The sequence below is a fragment of the Bos indicus genome, chromosome 4, assembly GCF_029378745.1.
Source record: "Bos indicus isolate NIAB-ARS_2022 breed Sahiwal x Tharparkar chromosome 4, NIAB-ARS_B.indTharparkar_mat_pri_1.0, whole genome shotgun sequence".
Taxonomy (NCBI): Eukaryota; Metazoa; Chordata; class Mammalia; order Artiodactyla; family Bovidae; genus Bos; species Bos indicus.
This window is the reverse complement of record NC_091763.1, coordinates 75,689,716-75,710,981: the sequence shown is the minus strand read 5'-3', so window position 1 is coordinate 75,710,981 and position 21,266 is coordinate 75,689,716.

Sequence of the window (21,266 nt, the reverse complement as noted above, 5' to 3'; positions counted from 1 at the left end):
TTCTGCCTCTCATGTCCTAGATCAATGCTAGAGAAAAAACATGCCAAATCAGAAATTCCAAGAGACTCAATAACCAACTTGCTCTATACAAAAGACAGAAAACTTTTAGATGATAATGCTCTATTCTAGCCAGTCCCCACAGAAAAAAAAATCTTGTACTCCAAGTGAGCAATCTCACTCCCTTCTGGGTGATGTCAGGGGAATGAAGTGGAAGTTAGGTTCCTCATACCCACCCAGCATATAACAATGGTCCACGCCTCCCCACAGTCAGTGAGAATAATGTGAGGAGACTGGGCTTCCATGCCCACTAGCTCCTATCCTTCCAGTTGGGTGGTGGCAAAGGAAGGTTGATGGTGATCAGGACTTTATCCACACCACCCATGATGTTGGAGGAAGCTAACATGTAGCAGTAAGGACATCTCCTATCTCTCCTGGTCAGAGTTGTATCAGCACAGAGCTAGTGGGAAGCCAGACCCCCACCCAAGCTATGAGCTATGAAAAGTCTTTCTCGCTAGAGAGTCAATAGAGATCCAAGAGACACAATAACTGGCTTGCTCTATACAAAAGATGAAGAGAAAACCTGAACCTCCACCCCAAATGATATCCCAGAGGCAATAATCCTCTTCCTTTGATTAGTGTCTGGGGAGACCTGCTATGACAAAATGTATAAGTAAGATCAAGGCCCTCAGAACCTAATACCCGAGTACTACACAGGTTTCAAGTGAAAATCACTAATCTTACCAACACCCAAGAAAATCACAACTCGAAGAAAAACAGACATCAACAGACACCAAAACTGAAATGACACCAGATGTTTCACCAGAAACCAGGAAAGCCAGAGGGCTGCACACATTTTTCAATGTGGCTAAGCACTTTGGAAGACAGAATGTCACTTTCTTACAGATCTAAACACAATCTTACCAATTATTCCAGGAATCGGGCTTCTAAGTACTCACTCAACTTTTTAAAAACTTAAGTGCATACAACAACCTGAATCTTGATGTTCATATCAATTTTGTTCAAATTATCAAAAACAGAAAGCGACTTAGATGTCCTTCAACAGGTGAATAGACAAAAAAACTGTGCTATATCATGGACTGTTTTGGGGGTGGTTAAAAAAAGTTATCAAGGCACACACAAAAAAATGCAGAAGAGCTTTAAATACATATTGCTACATGAAAAGTCAGTCTAGAGGAAGACTACATACTGTATGATTCTCATTTTAGGACACTCTGTAAAAGAAAAAACTGGGGCTTCCCTGGTGCCTCAGTGGTTAAGAATCCACTTGCCAGGGCAGGAGACACAGGTTTGACCCCTGGTGCAGGAAGATCCCACATTCTGGGGAGCAGCTAAGCCAGTGTGCCACAACTATTGAGCTTGTGCTCTAGAGCCCAGAAAGCCCAGCTACTGAAGCCCATGCACCTAGAGCACATGCTCTGCAAGAGGAGAAGTCCCAGGAATGAGAAGTCCACATATCACAACTAGAGAGTCGCCCCCACTCTCCACAGCTAGAGAAAAGCCTGTACAGCAATGAAGACCCAGCACAGCCAAAAATGAATTAATTAATTTTGAAAAGGCAAAATTGTAGCCACGGTAAATGATCAGAGGATTCCAGGAGTTGAGAGAAAATTGTGGTGGATAAATAGGTAGAGTGCAGGAGATTCTAAGATTTTCAGATCATAGTGTTTTCCATGATATGGTAATTGAGAACTCAGGACACAATTCATTTGTCAAGACACATATGATATTATGTGTGTGTGCATGCTCAGTCGTGTCCAATCCTTTGCTACTCCATGGACTGTAGCTCCCCAGGCTCCTCTGTCCATGGAATTTTCCAGGCAAGAATACTAGGGTGCATTGCCATTTCCTACTTGGCGGGATCTTCCCCACCCAGAGATTGAACCCATGTCTTCTGCTTTGGCAGGCAGATTCTTTATCACTGTGCCACCTGGGGAGTCCACATGGTATTACAGCACTGAGCAAACCTTACTGTATGTAAGTTCAAAATCATTCAGAAGACCAATGGTTTTAAGATGAATGCAGGCTGTGACAGAACAATCTAACACTAATACGAATGTGTGAAACAACCTCACAGGAGAGAATGGAAAAGGTGCTAGGCTACATAACTTCAGAAATGAGTAGAGGTTATTAAACTTGAGGCAGAAGGTATTGTACAGTATCACTGTACTTTATACATTTTTATTCCATGGAGGTACTGGTTACCAGTTTTATACATGCTTCTTCTATACACACGCTGGAATTGAACAAGGAAGTAAGTGGATAGTGGATGGTGAGAGAGTTTGTTTTTCTCTATTGAAGTGGGAAGTTAAGATTAGCAAGGGAAGGAGGATAGAAAGTTCTATGAGTTAATGGATTAGTGTTGAATACATCAGCAGGAACTCATATTTAGCTTAATATAGATACATAGGTCACATACAGTAATATTTAGATATATATGAATATTAATGAAGAATTGATGCTTTCTAACTGTGATGCTGGGCAAAACTCTTGAGAATCCCTTGGACATCAAATCAGTCAATACTAAATGGGGGCTATCCAGGTAGCACTAGTGGTAAAGAATCTGCCTGCCATGGCAGGAGACGTAAGAGACACAGGTTTTATCCCTGGATCAGGAAGATCCCCTGGAGGAGGACCTGGCAACCCACTCCAGTATTCTTGCCTGGACAATTCCATGGACAGAGGAGCCTGGTGGGCTATGGTCCATGGGGTCACAAACAGTCACACGTGACAAGTGACATAGCAGGCACACAATCCTAAATGTAATCAACCCTGAATATTCATTGGAAGGACTGACGCTGAAGCTGAAGCTCCAATACTTTGGCCCCCTGATGAGAAGAGCTTACTCAATAGAAAAGACCCTGATGCTGGGAAAGATTGAGGGCAGGAGAAGAAGGGGGCAACAGAGAATGAAATGGTTGGATGGCTCAGTAAACATGAGTTTAATCAAACTCTGGGAGATAGTGAAGGACAGGGAAGCATAGCGTGCTGCAGTTCATGGGGCCACAAAGAGTCAGACACAACTGAGTGACTGAACAACAACATGTACATTTACAGGTTAGCATACACACATATATTTCCTTATTTCATCAGCCAAACGGGCCTGGAAGTAAGAACACTCCAGTAGCAGCTACCACATATGATACCCGGATCTTGGTTGCTAAGTTCATTTTACAGTAAAATATATCAGAACTCCTTGTAGAATTCCAGGACAGAGACTGGAAACATACAAGATGAGCCTGAAGCATCTCATATTTCTAGACAAGGAAGTAGTCACACACACATATATAGACACACATATCATAATGATAAGGGGATATCAAATGAACATAGGAGCCAAGTGAAAGAGCCCCAATGGCCAAAATTGAAACAACTTGATCACAAAATAAAGAAAGTAGCATTGGATTATAACACAAAGTATAAAATAAATAGCCATGAGTTCATACTGTTATAAATAAATGATTGAATCAATAAATAAAATGTAGAAGAGACAAAGCTCCCATGAAGAATTACAAATAATTCACATCAATAGTCCAGAAGCTTTTGGAGCATCAGTTCTCACCACTCAAGTTGGGGCTGTACATGCCAATATCTTCCAAAAAATAATATACAAGAAGAAGGAAAAAAATGAGTAACTTTGGAGTGGGGAAATATGAAAATATTTCATATTTCAGCCAGGGAATCATGGTCTGCCTCAATAGTGATGAATCATATTAGTATGCGTACCTGTTGTATAAAAAGAATTTGAGTGGTCTTTGCTCATGGTTCCGGGAAGGATCCTTCAAACACTTGACTTTCCACAGTAACAAAAGTGTCTTGTTATTTGTGGTGGGCTCCTGGGCCCATGCCTAAATTTATGTTAATGAGGTGACACAATGGGCCCTTAAAGAAATTCAGGGTGGGGCTGGTCAAACTGAGTTAGAAGCTCCAGCATCGTGATTAGAAAGTTGAGGCTTGGAGCCTTGTGATATCAGCTTGACCTCTAGGAACGTGCGGGGAGCTGGAGATTGAGTTCAGTCTAGTGGTTAATGATTCAATCAATCATGCCTTTGTAATAACACCTCAATACAAACCTTGGACTCGGCTCAGGTGAACTTCCTGGGTGGTGAAACGTCAATATGCTGCAAGGGAGATGTGTCCTAAGGACATGGACACTTCACATTTGGGAATTGAAAGAGGTCACCAAATCAGTCTCTTCTTTTCACTGACGCTTGGGTGAAGCCTTTGCAATAAAACTACAATAGCAAATATAGTGTCTTTTTGAGTTCTGTGAATAATTCTAGCAAATTATAGTGTGTACCCTCAAACTTGAAGCCAACTGATAAGAAGAGAGGATGGCCTAGGGGCCCCAGAGCTTGAGGTAGTGTCGGAAGTGAGGGAGTACTGTGGGCACTGTGCCCTTAACCTATGAAGTATCACCTGACTTCTTGTGATTAGAATCAGAATTGCAAGAGATGATGTAATAAAAATGGCACTTTATTTCTACCATCTTTCTTCCAAAAACCCATATCCCCAGTCTAACCATGAGAAAAATATGACAAATTCCAATAGAAAAATATTCTACAAAACACCAGCACTCCTTAAAATTGTTATCAAAAAGTCATCAAAACAAGGTAAAATCTGAGAGAAACTGTCACATCCAAGAGGAGTCTCAGGAGCCATGACTAAGTGTGGGTCATGGACAGGATCCTCCAGCAGAAAAAGAACGGTTGGTAAAAACTTGAGAAAACCTGAATATAGTATGTGCTTAGTCACTCAGTCATGTCTGACTCTTTGCAACCCCATGGACTGTAGCCCACCAGGCACCTCTGTCCATGGGGATTCTTCAGGCAGAAATACTGGAGTGGGTTGCCATGCCCTCCTTCAGAGAGCTTTCAACCAGGGATTGAACCCAGGTCTCCCACACTGCAGGCAGATTCCTTACCATCTGAACCACCAGAGAAACCCAAGAATACTGGAGTGGGTCGCCTATCCCTTCTCCAAGAGATCTTCCCAACCCGGGAATTGAACCAGGGTCTCCTGCATTGCAGGTGGATTCTTTACCAGCTGAGCTACGAGGGAAGCCCCTATGATGAGATATTACATACCTAATAGGACAGGCTGCATTAAAAATAGCAATACCATATAATGGCAAGGATATCTGGAACCTGTATCTCTGATTCTCTGGTAAGGAATGTAAAGTGACACAGCTACCTAAAAAATTAGTTTGGCATTTCTTAAAAAGTAAACATATACTTACATACCACACAGCAAAGTACACTCCTAGGCATTTAACCCAGAAAAGTGAAACCTTATGTCCATGTATAAACCTGTTTGACCATTAATTACTGCCTTATTTGTAATAACCAAAACAAGGAAGAACCAAAATGTTATCCAACACAGTGTTCTCCCTTATTTGCAGTTTCACTTTTCATTGTTTCAGTTATCTGTGGTCAACTGCTGTCCAAAAATATTAATGAAAAAATTCCAGAAAAAAACAATTCTTCAGATTTAAATTGCATGCCATTCTGAGTAATGTGATGTAATCTCATGAGGTGCAGCTCTAACCCACTGAGAACATAAACCACCATCACAGTGCTAGTGTTCAAGTAACCCTTGTTTTCCTTAGCAATGGATCCAAAGTGCAAGAATTGTGAGGCAGGCAATTCAGATATGCCAAAGAGAAGTTGTGAAGTGCTTCCTTTCAGTGAAAAAGTGAGAGATGTAGACTTAATAAGAAAAAAAAATCTGAACAATCTGTATGCTGAGATTACATGTGCTCAGTTGCTTTAGTCATGTCCAACTCTTTGCAACCATACAGATTATAGCCTACCAGGCTCCTCTGTCCATGGGATTCTCCAGGCAAGAATATTGGAGTGGATTGCCAATTCCCTTTCCCAGGGGATCTTCCTGACCTAGGGATAGAAACTATGTCTCCTGCATTGTAAGGGAGTTCTTTACCACTAGCACCACCTGGGAAGCCCATGCTGAGATTGCTAAAATTTAAATTAAGAACAAATTTTCTCTGAAATCGTGAAAAAGGAAAATTAAATTATTGTTAGTGGCACTTGTAGTTACTTCTCAAACTACCAAGAATTTCAGCCACAGTGCATTATAAATGCTTGGTTAAGATGAAAAAGGCATTCAATTTGTACAATAAGATATTTTGAGAGAGAGAAACTACATTTACACAACTTTTATTATAGTATATTATTATAACTGTTCTATTTTATTATTGGTTATTATTGTTAATCTCCTACTGCACCTAATCTATAAATTGAACTTTATCACACACATATGAATACAAAAAAAAACCCATAGTAAATTTAGGGTTGGGTACCATTCATGGTTTTTGGCATGTGTTGAGTGTTTTGTTACATATCTGCAGATAAGAGGGGACAACACTGAATAGTTAAACTGCAGTAGATACAAACTATTCAATACAGTTCAGTTCAGTGACTCAGTTGTGTCTGACTCTTTGCCACCCCATGAACTGCAGCACACCAGGCCTCCCTGTCCATCACCAACTCCTGGAGTTCACCCAAACCCATCTCCATTGAGTCGGTGATGCCATCCAACCATCTCACCCTCTGTCGTCCCCTTCTCCTTCTGCCCTCAATCTTTCCCAGCATCAGGGTCTTTTCAAATGAGTCAGCTCTTCTCATCAGGTGGCCAAATCAAGGGACTCTCAAGGGTCTTCTCCAACACCACAGTTCAAAAGCATCAATTCTTTGGCACTCAGCATTCTTTACAGTCCAACACCCACATCGATACGTGACTACTGGAAAAACCATAGCCTTGACTAGAAGGACATTTGTTGACAAAGTAATGTCTCTGCTTTTAATACGCTGTCTCAGTTCAGCTCAGTTCAGTTCAGTCGCTCAGTCGTGTTCGACTCTTTGCGACCCCATGAACTGCAGCACGCCAGGCCTCCCTGTCCATCATCAATTCCCGGAGTTCACTCAAACTCACATCCATAGAGTCGGTGATGCCATCCAGCCATCTTATACTCTGCTGTCCCCTTCTCCTCCTGCCCCCAATCCCTCCCAGCATCAGAGTCTTTTCCAATGAGTCAACTCTTCCCATGAGGTGGCCAAAGTACTGGAATTTCAGCTTTAGCATCATTGCTTCCAAAGAAATCCCAGGGCTGATCTCCTTTAGAATGGACTGGTTGGATCTTCTTGCAGTCCAAGGGACTCTTAAGAGTCTTCGCAACACCACAGTACAAAAGAATCAATTCTTCGGCGCTCAGCTTTATTCACATTCCAACTCTCACATCCATACATGACCACTGGAAAAACCATAGCCTGACTAGACGGACCTTTTTTGGCAAAGTAATGTCTCTGCTTTTGAATATGCTATCTACGTTGGTCATAACTTTTCTTCCAAGGAGTAAGCGTCTTTTAATTTCATGGCTGCAATCATCATCTGCAGTGATTTTGGAGCCAAAAAAATTAGTCAGCCACTGTTTCCCCATCTATTTGCCATGAAGTGATGGGACTGGATGCCATGATCTTAGTTTTCTGAATGTTGAGTTTTAAGCCAAGTTTTTCACTCTCCTTTTTCACTATCATCAAGAGGCTCTTAGCTCTTCTTCACTTTCTGCCATAAGGGTGATATCATGTCTGAGGTTATTGATATTTCTCCTGGTAATCTTGATTCCAGCTTGTGCTTCTTCCAGCCCAGCATTGCTCATGATGTATTCTGTATATAAGTTAAATAAGCAGGGTGACAATATACAGCCTTGATGAACTCCTTTTCCTATTTGGAACCAGTCTGTTGTTCCATGTCCAGTTCTAACTGTTGCTTCCTGACCTGCATACAGGTTTCTCAAGAGGCAGGTCAGGTGGTCTGGTATTCCCATCTCTTTCAGAATTTTCCACAGTTTATTGTGATCCACACAGTCAAAGGCTTTGGCATAGTCAGTAAAGCAGAAGTAGATTTTTTCTGGAACTCTTTTGCTTTTTTGATGATCTGGCGGATGTTGGTAATTTGATCTCTGATTCCTCTGCCTTTTCTAAAACCAGCTTGAACATCTGTAAGTTCACAGTTCACTGACTGCTGAAGTCTGGCTTGGAGAACTTTGAGCATTACTTTGCTAGCGTGTGAAATGAGTGCAATTGTGTGGTAGTTTGAGCATTCTTTGGCATTGCCTTTCTTTGGGATTGGAATGAAAACTGACCTTTTCCAGTCTTTGGCCACTGCTGAGTTTTCCACATTTGCTGACATATTGAGTGCGGCACTTTCACAGCATCATCTTTCAGGATTTGAAACAGCTCCACTGGAATTCCATCACCTCCACTACCTTTGTTCGTAGTTATTCTTCCTAAGGCCCACTTGACTTCACATTCAAGGGTGTCTGGCTCTAGGTGAGTGATCACACCATCGTGATTATTTGGGTCATGAATATCTTTATTGTATGGTTCTTCTGTGTATTCTTGCCACCTCTTCTTAATATCTTCTGCTTCTGTTAGGTCCATACCATTTCTGTCCTTTATTGTGCCCATCTTTGCATGAAATGTTCCCTTGGTATCTCTAATTTTCTTGAAGAGAAGGAGAAAAGGAAAGATATAAGCATCTGAAAGCAGGGTTCCAAAGAATATCAAGGAGAGATATGAAAGCGTTCCTCAGTGATTCAATACTATTTGACTATAAAAATGAATACATATATATTAGTATGTATAAAGCTTTTACTAGATCTCAAATGAATTTTGCTGTGTTAAAAAAAGAAAACAGCGTTCTCAAAAGGACATACAGTATGTGATTCCACATATATAACATTGTTAAAGTGTAAAATTAGAAGAATGGAGAATCAGTGGTTGCCATGGACTAGGGATGGTGTAAGGAGATGGTGTGTATGATTCGAAAGAGATAGCAGAAGACAGATCTTTGTCGTGACAGAACAGTTCTGTGTCTCAAGCAGGATGCTGCTGCTAAGTCGCTTCAGTCGTGTCCGACTCTGTGCGACCCCATAGATGGCAGCCCACCAGGCTCCCCCGTCCCTGGGATTCTCCAGGCAATAACACTAGAGTGGGTTGCCATTTCCTTCTCCAATGCATGAAAGTGAAAAGTGAAAGTGAAGTCGCTCAGTCGTGTCCGACTCTTAGCGACTCCATGGACTGCAGCCCACCAGGCTAGTGTTACATAAATCTACACAAGTGACAGAATGACCTAGGACCAACCATATACACACATTATATTGATGTCAAATTACTGCTGTCAACAGGGTACCATAGTTACTGTGGAGAAAACTCAGTGAAGGGTATGTGGGCTCCCTCTGTAGTATCTTTTCAGCTTCCAGTGAATCTATAATTACTACAACAGAAAATGTCAAAAGAGGAGAGAAAATAAATGAAATGTCATTCTAAAGAGTGTGATTCACAATGAAGATTGACGTTACTAAGATCAATCCACCTAATAAAGATTTTAAGCCAAATAAGTAGAATGAAACAGATATATACTGATAAAAGGAGATTTTTAACACACTTCTCTAATCCTAGAAAGATAAAACAAATGAAATATTTTAAGTGAGTATAAAGAAAAGACACAAAAATCGTGTCCTGCCTTACTAGTGACTCAGTGGTAAAGAATCCACCTGCCAATACAGGAGATGCAGGTTTGATTCCTGGGTCAGGAATAGGAGTAGGAAATGGCAACCCACTCCAATCTTTTTGCCTGGGAAATCTCATGAACAGAGTAGACTCTCAGGTTATAGTCCATGGAGTCTATATGTGACTCCAAAAGAGTTGTATGTGACTTAGCAACTAAACAACAGATTTTTACTAAAATCTATCACTGGATACTATGGAATTTTTTACTGCATATGAACATTTTCAAACACTGGCATCTAGTGTTTTTTTTTTTTTTTTAAAAAGAAGGGAAAATGAATAAATAGCACAATCAGCAGTGAACTAAAACTTGAGTAGCCCATAATGTGGATACTGTCTCCCATACCCCAACCTGGCCTGCACAAGAGGTAACCAGCAGACAGGTGTTCCACATGCCTCAGGTTTTCTTCAACTTTCTTCTTGAAGCTGTCATTGGAGAAGAGAGATGCCTTTGCTAGCAGGCAGGTCAGGCTACAAGTTAGGAGGAACCTTCCACCATTGAGGTACTAACAAGTGTTGAGTAAATATCAGTTTCCTCAACTCCATGAGGGTCGAGACAAGGGGCCATTCTGAAGTATTAATATGTTTTCCTGAGTCTTGTATAGGGTGCTAAGTGGAATGGAGCACCATTGCTTGGGACAGTTATGTAGTCATGCTGTACCACCTCCTTAGTCCTTCATTATGCTTCCTGGGATCACCTTCCAACCTTGTCTCAGAGTCTGCTTTAGAGGAAATCTGAACTATGATAACTAGAAATTAATAACACACATACACAATGGTCCATTTACTTAGAAATATAAAGCTCACTATTAAAAACTCTTAGGTGAAAGAGAAAATACAATGAATAGAATGAATCTGCAGCATTTCTAGGGAATAAGCTTATTAAAGACAAGACAAATCATAATCTATCAGAAACAGCTACAGTGGTGCTCAGAAGAAACTTTGTTGCATTAAATGCCTACATTGATAAGAATGAACATGTTCAATTCAAAAAATCTAACAAATAAATAAAATGAAGAAAAAAATCATAAAATGTTGGAAAATATGAAATGTAGGGATTTGTTAAAAAAAAATCAGCAAAATATAATACTACTTACCTGAAGTTTTTATAAAAGGGAGACTACAATTCCTAAGTTTAGAAATGATGAAAGGGAAGGAACCATTAAATTATTTTGTGCAAGTCTATAATAATAGAAATGACTAATTTCAGGATCTAGGAAGGGAAGATTCACACTGGGACATCCGATCCTGGGACATCTCTTATGGTAGAAAACTGGAGAGCTATTCAGCCTACCGGAATGAAGAAAAAGGAATTAGCTTGAAGGCACTCTCCTGTGCTTTGTGGTTGTTAATTTTATGTGCCAGTTTAATTGAGACACAGGATTGTCAGACATTTGGTCAATTATTCTGGGTGTGTCTATGAGAGTGTTTCTATGAGATTAGTATTTGAATCAGTAAACTGAAAAAAAGTAGGCTGTCCTCCCGGATGTGAGTGAGGCTCATCCAATTTTGCAAGGCTTGAATGCAATAAAAAGTTAAGTTAAAAATAATTCTTTATCTCTTCTTGAAGGTTTTCAAACTAAGACAGTGATCTTCTGGCTCAGTTTAGATCTGAGACTTGAGCCATCTGCTCCTCCAGTTCACAAGTAACTGGACTCAGACTAGGATGATACCATTGGCTCTCCTGGATCTCCAGTTGGACTGCAGATCTTGGACTTCTTAGCTTCCATAAATGCATGAGCCTATTGCTTACAGTAAACATATATACTGGGCTCTGGAGAACCCAAGCAAAGCCATCCTCAAAATAAGATAATTTGAGCAATTAAAAGGACAATGACTATATATGACTGCTGCTGCTGCTAAGTCGCTTCAGTCATGTCTGACTCTGTGTGACCCCAGAGATGGCAGCCCACCAGGCTCCCCCGTCCCTGGGATTCTCCAGGCAAGAACACTGGAGTGGGTTGCCATTTCCTTCTCCAATGCGTGAAAGTGAAAAGCAAAAGTGAAGTCGCTCAGTCATATCCAACTCTTCGTGACCCCATGGGCTACAGCCTACCAGGCTCCTCCATCCATGGGATTTTCTAAGCAAGAGTACTGGAGTGGGGTGCCTTGCCTTCTCCATATATATATGACTAAAACATATCAAATATATAAAAATTCTGAAATCCATAATAATGTAGAATAAAAAGGTAGCCCATTGAATGGCTTTGGAGGTTACTGGAGCTCAAAAAACTAATAGAGGAAAAGAATTAGGCATCTTTATTGTGTATCTGATATAAACTATACTTTGGGATATTCCAATAACCGTTGTGGATGAGGGAAGATTCTTCTATAGGAAAAATTTTACCTGAACTATACAGAAGGAAAGATTGAATTAGGAAATTACCATTTTTCAGCCAAAATGAAATTACTGATTCAGTTAATGATCTCGTATCATTGGAACTCCAACTTCCAAGCCACAAGAAATAGGAGATAAATGAACAAGTTAAAATGATACCAGGAGGGAGATATTAGCCACATTAGAATGTGGGACTTTCTATAGAAAAACTTCTTGGGATTCTTCATCAAACTCATGTCAAGAGAGGAACAGATTTAGATTTGAACAAACCAATTACAAAAAAAATTTTTGACTCAGAGAAACATGAGTATGGGCTGTGTGTTTGATGACATTAAGAAATTAATACCAAAACCTGACCAAGAGGCCACAAAAAAAGAAAATTACAGGCCAATATCACTGATGAACATAGGTGCAAAAATCCTTAACAAAATTCTAGCAATCAGATTCCAACAACACATTAAAAAGATCATATACCATGACCAAGTGGGCTTTATCCCAGGGATGCAAGGATTATTCAATATCTGCAAATCAATCTATGTAATACACCACATTAACAAAAAAGTGAAAAATAAAAGCCATATGATTATCTCAATAGATGCAGAAAAAGCCTTTGACAAAATTCAACATCCATTTATGATAAAACCCCTCCAGAAAGCAGGAATAGAAGGAACATGCCTCAACATAATAAAAGCTATATATGACAAACCCACAGCAAACATTATCCTCAATGGTGAAAAATTGAAAGCATTTCCCCTAAAGTCAGGAACAAGACAAGGGTGACCACTTTCACCACTACTATTCAACATAGTTTTGGAAGTTTTGGCCGCAGCAGTCAGAGCAGAAAAACAAATAAAAGGAATCCAAATTGGAAAAGAAGAAGTAAAACTCTCACTGTTTGCAGATGACATGATCCTCTACATAGAAAACCCTAAAGACTCCACCAGAAAATTACTAGAGCTAATCAATGAATATAGTAAAGTTGCAGGATATAAAATCGACACACAGAAATCCCTTGCATTCCTATACACTAATAATGAGAAAATAGAAAGAGAAATTAAGGAAACAATTCCATTCACCATTGCAACAAAAAGAATAAAATACTTAGGAATATATCTACCTAAAGAAACTAAAGACCTATATATAGAAAATTATAAAACACTGGTGAAAGAAATCAAAGAGGACACAAATAGATGGAGAAATATACCATGTTCCTGGATCGGAAGAATCAATATAGTGAAAATGAGTATACTACCCAAAGCAATTTATAGATTCAATGCAATCCCTATCAAGCTACCAATGGTATTTTTCACAAAGCTAGAACAAATAATTTCACAATTTGTATGGAAATACAAAAAACCTGAATAGCCAAAACTATCTTGAGAAAGAAGAATGGAACTGGAGGAATCAACCTGCCTGACTTCAGGCTCTACTACAAAGCCACAGTCATCAAGACAGTACGGTACTGGCACAAAGACAGAAATATAGGTCAATGGAACAAAATAGAAAGCCCAGAGATAAATCCACGCACATATGGACATCTTATCTTTGACAAAGGAGGCAAGAATATACAATGGAGAAAAGACAATCTCTTTAACAAGTGGTGCTCAGAAAACTGGTCAACCACTTGTAGAAGAATGAAACTAGAACACTTTCTAACACCATACACAAAAATAAACTCAAAATGGATTAAAGATCTAAACGTAAGATCAGAAACTATAAAACTCCTAGAGGAGAACATAGGCAAAACACTCTCTGACATAAATCACAGCAGGATCCTCTATGACCCACCTCCCAGAATATTGGAAATAAAAGCAAAAATAAACAAATGGGACCTAATTAAAATTAAAAGCTTCTGCACAACAAAGGAAACTATAAGCAAGGTGAAAAGACAGCCTTCAGAATGGGAGAAAATAATAGCAAATGAAACAACTGACAAACAATTAATCTCAAAAATATACAAGCAACTTCTGCAGCTCAATTCCAGAAAAATAAATGACCCAATCAAACAATGGGCCAAAGAACTAAATAGACATTTCTCCAAACAAGGCATACAGATGGCTAACAAACACATGAAAAGATGCTCAACATCACTCATTATCAGAGAAATGCAAATCAAAACCACTATGAGGTACCATTTCACACTAGTCAGAATGGCTGCGATCCAAAAGTCTATAAGCAATAAATGCTGGAGAGGGTGTGGAGAAAGGGGAACCCTCTTACACTGTTGGTGGGAATGCAAACTAGTACAGCCACTATGGAGAACAGTGTGGAGATTCCTTAAAAAACTGGAAATAGAACTGCCATATAACCCAGCAATCCCACTGCTGGGCATACACACCGAGGAAATGAGAATTGAAAGAGACGCATGTACCCCAATGTTCATTGCAGCACTGTTTATAATAGCCAGGACATGGAAGCAACCTAGATGTCCATTAGCAGATGAATGGATAAGAAAGCTGTGGTACATATACACAATGGAGTACTACTCAGCCATTAAAAAGAATACATTTGAATCAGTTCTAATGAGGTGGATGAAACTGGAGCCTATTATACAGAGTGAAGTAAGCCAGAAAGAAAAACACCAATACAGTATACTAATGCATATATATGGAATTTAGAAAGACGTTAACAATAACCCTATATGCGAGAGAGCAAAAGAGACACAGATGCATAGAACAGTCTTTGGGGACTGTTCTCTGTGGGAGAGGGAGAGGGTGGGATGATTTGGGAGAATGGCATTGAAACATGTATAATATCATATATAAAAAAAAAGAAACAAATCGGCAGTTCAGGTTCGATGCAGGGTACAGGATGCTTGGGGCTAGTGCACTGGGATGACCCAAAGGGAAGGTATGGGGAAGGAGGAGGGAGGAGGGTTCAGGATGGGGAACACGTGTACACCCGTGGTGGATTCATGTTGATGTATGGCAAAACCAATACAATATTGTAAAGTAATTAGCCTCCAATTAAAATTTTAAAAAATTATTGTTAAATCTGTAAGGCATGGGGATTTTTTGTAATTCAGAAAACATTTTTATCATTTTGTAAATGTGTATTGAGGACCTTGTAGGCAAAATCAAATGGTCCTCCAGTTATAAACTGGAGAAAAGCAATCTATAAAGTTGTGGAAAATTACTGATGACTTTTGACATTGGATGATAATATATGGGAGTTTGTTATAGTAAGAAAAAAAAGCCCTTTGTATACCAGACAGCTATTATTTGTCAGACGTGGCCCAGAGGCCTGCACCAAACAGATGATTCTAGGGACTCAAGTCACTGGTGTGGTCCCTCCCAGACCAGCTCTTTACTCCCACATGGAAGATTGTTATGGCCAAGGGACCAAGACTGTGGTAGATTAGTACAAACCCAGCTATCCTCATGTCAGGATAGAAGTTCTATCATGTACTCATACAAACAAGCATTGGTTACATACAGATAATGAAAAACTAGATTTTAAGAAACAGTGTAAGAGTTTAATTATCCTCTCCTCAGACACACACACACACACACACACACACACACACACACACATATTAGTGAGGAAACTAAGGTCCAAGAAAGGAGGACTTTCCCAAAGCTATGCATGAAATTAGTGCAGGACAAGGCAGTGAACATCAGGAAATTCATACTTCCTTGCATGACAGCTATTCATTTATGGAAGATAATAGGCAGGCAAACAACCTTGAAGGTTCCCAGGAGAATTTGGGGGACATATTGCAAGTTTTGAAGGTCTGAATCAGCAAGCAAGGGCAAGTTCCAACTTGAGCAATTGCTAAAGCTGAGCCCAGGCACAGCCCAGAGAGGAGCCTGCACACTGCTCATAATACAAATGAGAGAGAGAACACAGATTTCCTCCCAGAGGCCTCCACCTCTGGGTACCTGTGAAGAGGGGACCCAATGCTGCCTGCTGGCCCTGCTTTATAACCTCTCTGTTAGGCAAGAGGTCCCAGTTGCTCCCTAGAACATGGAAAGGAAAAAGGGATGTCATACAAGGAGAGAGCAATTTATGTGTGGCATTTCTTTTCTTTTTTTTTTGTCTTTTCATTTTTTTTAATTTATTTATTTTAATTGGAGGCTAATTACTTTACAATATTGTAGTGGTTTTTCCCATACACTGACATGAATCAGCCATGGGTTTACATTTGTTCTATAAAAACTACACTTAGAAACAAAGCAAAGCCAGGAAGTCATTAGCTAAGATGAGCCATGCACTGGCTGAGCTGAGTTCTCACCACTTGTCATGTCCCAAGTCCATGCTTTTCCCCTCCAGCAAATTACCAGGAGCCAAGTAACAGTAGCAAGAGCTGAGAGAGAACCATCTTCTCTTCAAAACATCACATGGGAGGCTTTATCAAAATAAGGGCCCAATAACTCACCTATCAGTGTACTTGCAACTTAACTCATTGAGAAACAATATCATCAAGTCAGTCAAAGAGAAACCAGCCAACAAGCAGAAATAAAAATATTTCCAAAGTTGGTCAATAAACAAGACACATCTCTTTCCTACCTCCCCTTCAGTCATTTGCTTTCCATAGAGGACTTTCAGCTTTCCATCCCTATCATAAACCTTCACACATTGTCCGTCTGAGAATTTCCCATGGTGCCAAATCACATATCTTGCTGCTGAGGGTAAACCATACCCATCTGTCTCTTGAAAAAAAAAGAGAAACTGAGGAGATACTGACTGGAAATACAACTCACAGGTTATATTTCATTCACAAACAACAGTAAAGGGTAGGGGAGTAACTTCTGAGATGAACATGGCTATCTTGAGTCTTTTCAATAAGAAAGATGTGAATGTCACACAAAGGCAGAGGGAAGTACCAATCTGCTCTTTCTGACACTCTGACAGAAGTTGAACTCTGGCTGTGGCATTTCTAAACAGAGAGTTTGGAGCAAGCTGTAGGTTTCATAACCATCACCATCAGATAAAAGGCAAGGAAGGCAATCCATAAGAGGAAATAGCATTTTCTAGTATTTAATTCTGCAAACTTATCACAAGAAGCTTCTACAAGGATGTTAGTTTTCTAAAAGATAGAAAAGCAATGTTCAGATGTATAATAATCCCTTACACACAAACATTCCTGTTGCAAACTTTCAGAAATTCAAAGAAATGTTCACATGTCCAATCACATTAATTAGCTCAGGTCTCTGCTGTAAATTGTCATGTGCATGCATTTTTCACAAGTGATTGTGCTTTTGTGTACTTTACTGTATAGTAATGTATAGAGTACAGTAGTAGAGTATTTCAAGCCCGGCATGTCCAGAAGCAAACATAAAGCATTATTAACATAGCTGGTACTGCTAAGAAGCAACAAGTGATAACAATGGAAACAAAAGTGAAAATAATTGAGAGAGTGGAGCAAGCAGAAAAGATGGAGACATCACTTGTCCTTATAACATGACTCATTCATTCAGCAGCACACAATTCTAAAGAATAAGGACAAGATTATGGAATATGTGAAGTCTGCTATACTGATCATGTTGACAAAAATATCAAAGAAGGATGGAAAAATGATGGATGAGGTGGAGAAACTTCTCAGTGTGTGGATACAGGATCAGCATCAGTATGGAGGCCTGCTCAGCTTAATGCTGATTCAAGAGAAAGATAAAAGTCTTTATGAAGACTTGACATGGCAAAGAATCAGAGGGCAAATCTTTTCATGCCAGTCAAGGCTGGTTTCATCGATTCAAGGCTAAAGCCAATTTTCACAATGTGAAAATAAAGGCTGAGGCAACAAGTGCAGATACAGTAACTCCTCAATAATTTCCTGAAATGCTTCCAGAAATTATTGATGAAGGCATGTATTTACCTGAGCAAGTATTTAATGTGGGTGAGACAGGGACATACTGGAAGAAGATGCCAGCCTGAAGTTTCACCAGTAAGGAGGAAAAATTGATACCAGACTATGCAGCAGCAAAGGATAGGCTAACTCTGTTGTTTGGTGGCAATGATTCCAGGGGTATGAAGCTGAAGTCTCTTAGTTTATCATTCAGAAAAGCCAAAAGCTCTTAAAAACTGAGCCAAGGCTTATCTTCCTGTTGTGTGGAAAACTAAACCCAGGGCCTGGGCTACACAGGCCATTTTCCAGGACTGGTTTTTCCATTACTTTATCCCAGAGGTAGAGAAATATCACTTAGAGAAGGTTGTCTCATTCAACATTCTTTTGCTGCTTGACACTACTCTGGACCACCCTCCATTTATGGATGACTTTCATCCCAACTTCAAAGTAGTGGATCTGCCACAAAATATTACACTGCTCATCCAACCTATGGATCAGGGAGTGATAGCAACTTTCAAGAAATATTATTTATATCACATTTTTTATCAGGCAGTAAAGGCAAGTGATGAATCAGGAACAACCTTTAGACAATTTTGGAAAGACTAAGATATCTACAAGGCTATAAAAAACATTGACTTTGCTTGGTGTGAGGTTATGGCAATCATCAAGAGTGGGGTTTGGAAGAAACTTTGCCTGCAGTTTGTTTACATTTTTCATGGATTTGAGAAGGTGGATGAGGAGTTTAAAGAGGTCTTCAGCAATTTAATGTCTTTCAGTGAGAAACTGGAGCTAGATCTGAAAGAGGACAAATTCCTTGAACTCCTTGTTATGCAACCTGAGGAACTGGTGGCCCAGAGAAAGGATGGAGAGAGACAAGAGGAAGAAGTAACCAAAAAAAAAAAAAAAAAAAAAACCAAGGAGATTCACAGTGCAGGAGATGGCAAGGGGATGTTCTTTATTTGAGGAGGCACTGTTACATTTTGAGCCACAGAACCTGAGTAGTACACAAAGTTTGCAGCAGCCATTCAAAATGCAATCCAGTGCAATCATGTCATCTATGATGAGTAAAAAAAAAAGCTACTACCCAGACATCACTGGATCATTCTTTCAAGAGGATAGGTAGGTAGAATTGAAATTAGCAATGCACCAGAACAAGTGTCATCAATGACAGGCATGAGTGAAATCACAACTTGACCTCCATCTCCTCTTGTTGACGATCCTTCAGCTCTACGATGTCCTACCTACTCTCCCTTCTCCAGGCAGTAGCTTTTCTTACCTGTCCACTCGATGCCAGCTTTTGTTGGGCACGGCAACCCACTCCAGTATTCTTGCCTGAAGAATCCGCATAGACAGAGGAACCTGGTAGCCTGCAGTTCATGGGGCTGCAAAGAGACACAACTTAGCGACTAAGCACTGTACTTTTCAAGGTACTGTACTCTACGATTTATAATATTTTCTTTGTTTTTGTGTTTGTTTATTATGTATTGATACTTTTGAACTGTGGTGTTGGAGAAGACTCTTGAGAGTCCCTTGGACTACAAGGAGATCCAACCAGTCCATTCTAAAGGAGATCAGCCCTGGGATTATTTTGGAAGGAATGATGCTAAAGCTGAAACTCCAGTACTTTGGCCACCTCATGTGAAGAGTTGACTCATTGGAAAAGACTCTGATGCTGGGAGGGATTGGGGGCAGGCGGAGAAGGGGACGACAGAAGATGAGATGGCTGGATGGCATCACTGACTCGATGGACGTGAGTCTGAGTGAACTCTGGGAGTTGGTGATGGACAGGGAGGCCTGGCGTGCTGCGATTCATGGGGTCGCAAAGAGTCGGACATGATTGAGCAACTGATCTGATCTGATCTGATCTGATTATGTATTATTTGTGTGAAAAGTATTATAATCCTATTACAGTACAGTTACATAGCTGATTGTGTTAGTTGGGCATCTAGGTCAACTTTGCTGGATTTATGAACTAACTGGATTTGCAAACATGCTCTTGGAATAGAACTCATTCATATGCAGGGAATTTATAGTATACAGGATGATTCTTGAGCACAAACCAGGGCTTCACACCCACTAAAACTCAGTGAGGGTGATTCTGAGGCTGCTATGGTTACAAGGCCCTGATATGCAGCTTCCTGAGCTCTAAACTCTATGAAATGAATGCCAATGAGTGCTATGCTTGCAGGAGTACACAGGGAGTCCCCTCCTAACCTGTCTTCTGTAAGCCTCTTCTGCCAGGTGGACTTTCGATAGACCCTGAGTAGCAGACCACCAGAAGCCATATTCTCTTCCACTTAAAACCACAGATCCAAGCTGTTTTGGGTGCCAGAGGCCAGGCAATGGGCTGATGTGCTGTTGGCAGAATGCTCTTACAACCTGTTTTTGTTCCCTAGGACTCCTGTAACAAAGTACCACAAACTGGGTGACTAAGACAGACATTTATTGTTTCACAGTCCTGGAGGCCCTAAGTCCAAGATGGCAGTGTGACAGGGCAGTGGAAAGATCCTTACCTTCTGAAGACACCAGGGTGGATCCATTCCAGGCCTCTCTCCTGACTTCTGGGATTCGGAATTATTTGGTGTTAAGGTGGGTGTGAGCATTCCTCCAGATGATTCCATTTTCATCTTGAGGTTTAGACTAGTAAGGATACACCTAGTATTACCTTGCCCTGAGATAAGAGTGGACAGAACAAATCCCTGAGTGAATCTGAGTCAAAGGTGGTGAGAAACAGGCTCTTGCTAAGTGAAATTTTCTTATGCATGGGGAGGGGCAGTGAACAGACACTGCTTGTCAAATGCGTTTGTGCACTTTAAAGAGTAACACCACATTGAACCCTATCTTGGTGCCATCCACAATGGACAAGCTCCCAGGACAACACTGAAGACCTCTCCTCTGCCTCCACATCCTGCTTCCTTTGACTTCTAATGCTTTTTCTCTTCCCCTGAGCCCCACCTTCTCCCCCAGGGCATCAGAGACCATTAGCACACTTGAGAGTTGTAAACAAATTGCTTTAATTGATGAGTTTAATACTGGATTGGTGGGATTGGTCTAAAAATAACCAAATATAATAAGTTTAATTGTTTTTAAGAGTTTCTTTTTGTGAACCATAATAAACTCTGATTCTGTATTTGTCTAATTAACAGTTTCTGTTGAAACTGCTTGGATGCATCTGTCTTAAATATTTAAAACACATGATTTGAATTGGTTATAAATATGTGCATATGAAATGCTGAAAAGTCCCTCTTGACACTCCTCTGGGAGAAACATGTGTGGTTAGTTACAAGGTGGTGGTTCATCCATATGTCTCACTCCAACAGCATTGTTTTCCCAAAGCAGAATATGGGCACACTGGTCAGAAGTTTCTGCCTCTGTTGGTAAATTCATATTGAAAGCTTTCCAGTCCTCTGCATTTGAACTGATCCCATGGAGTATCGTGGCAATCCTGCCCTCCCATCACTTTGACACTGGTTACCTTGGGTTTCGGTGGTGGTAAAATATGAGTATATCATATATAGAGTCATCCCCAGGCATGTAC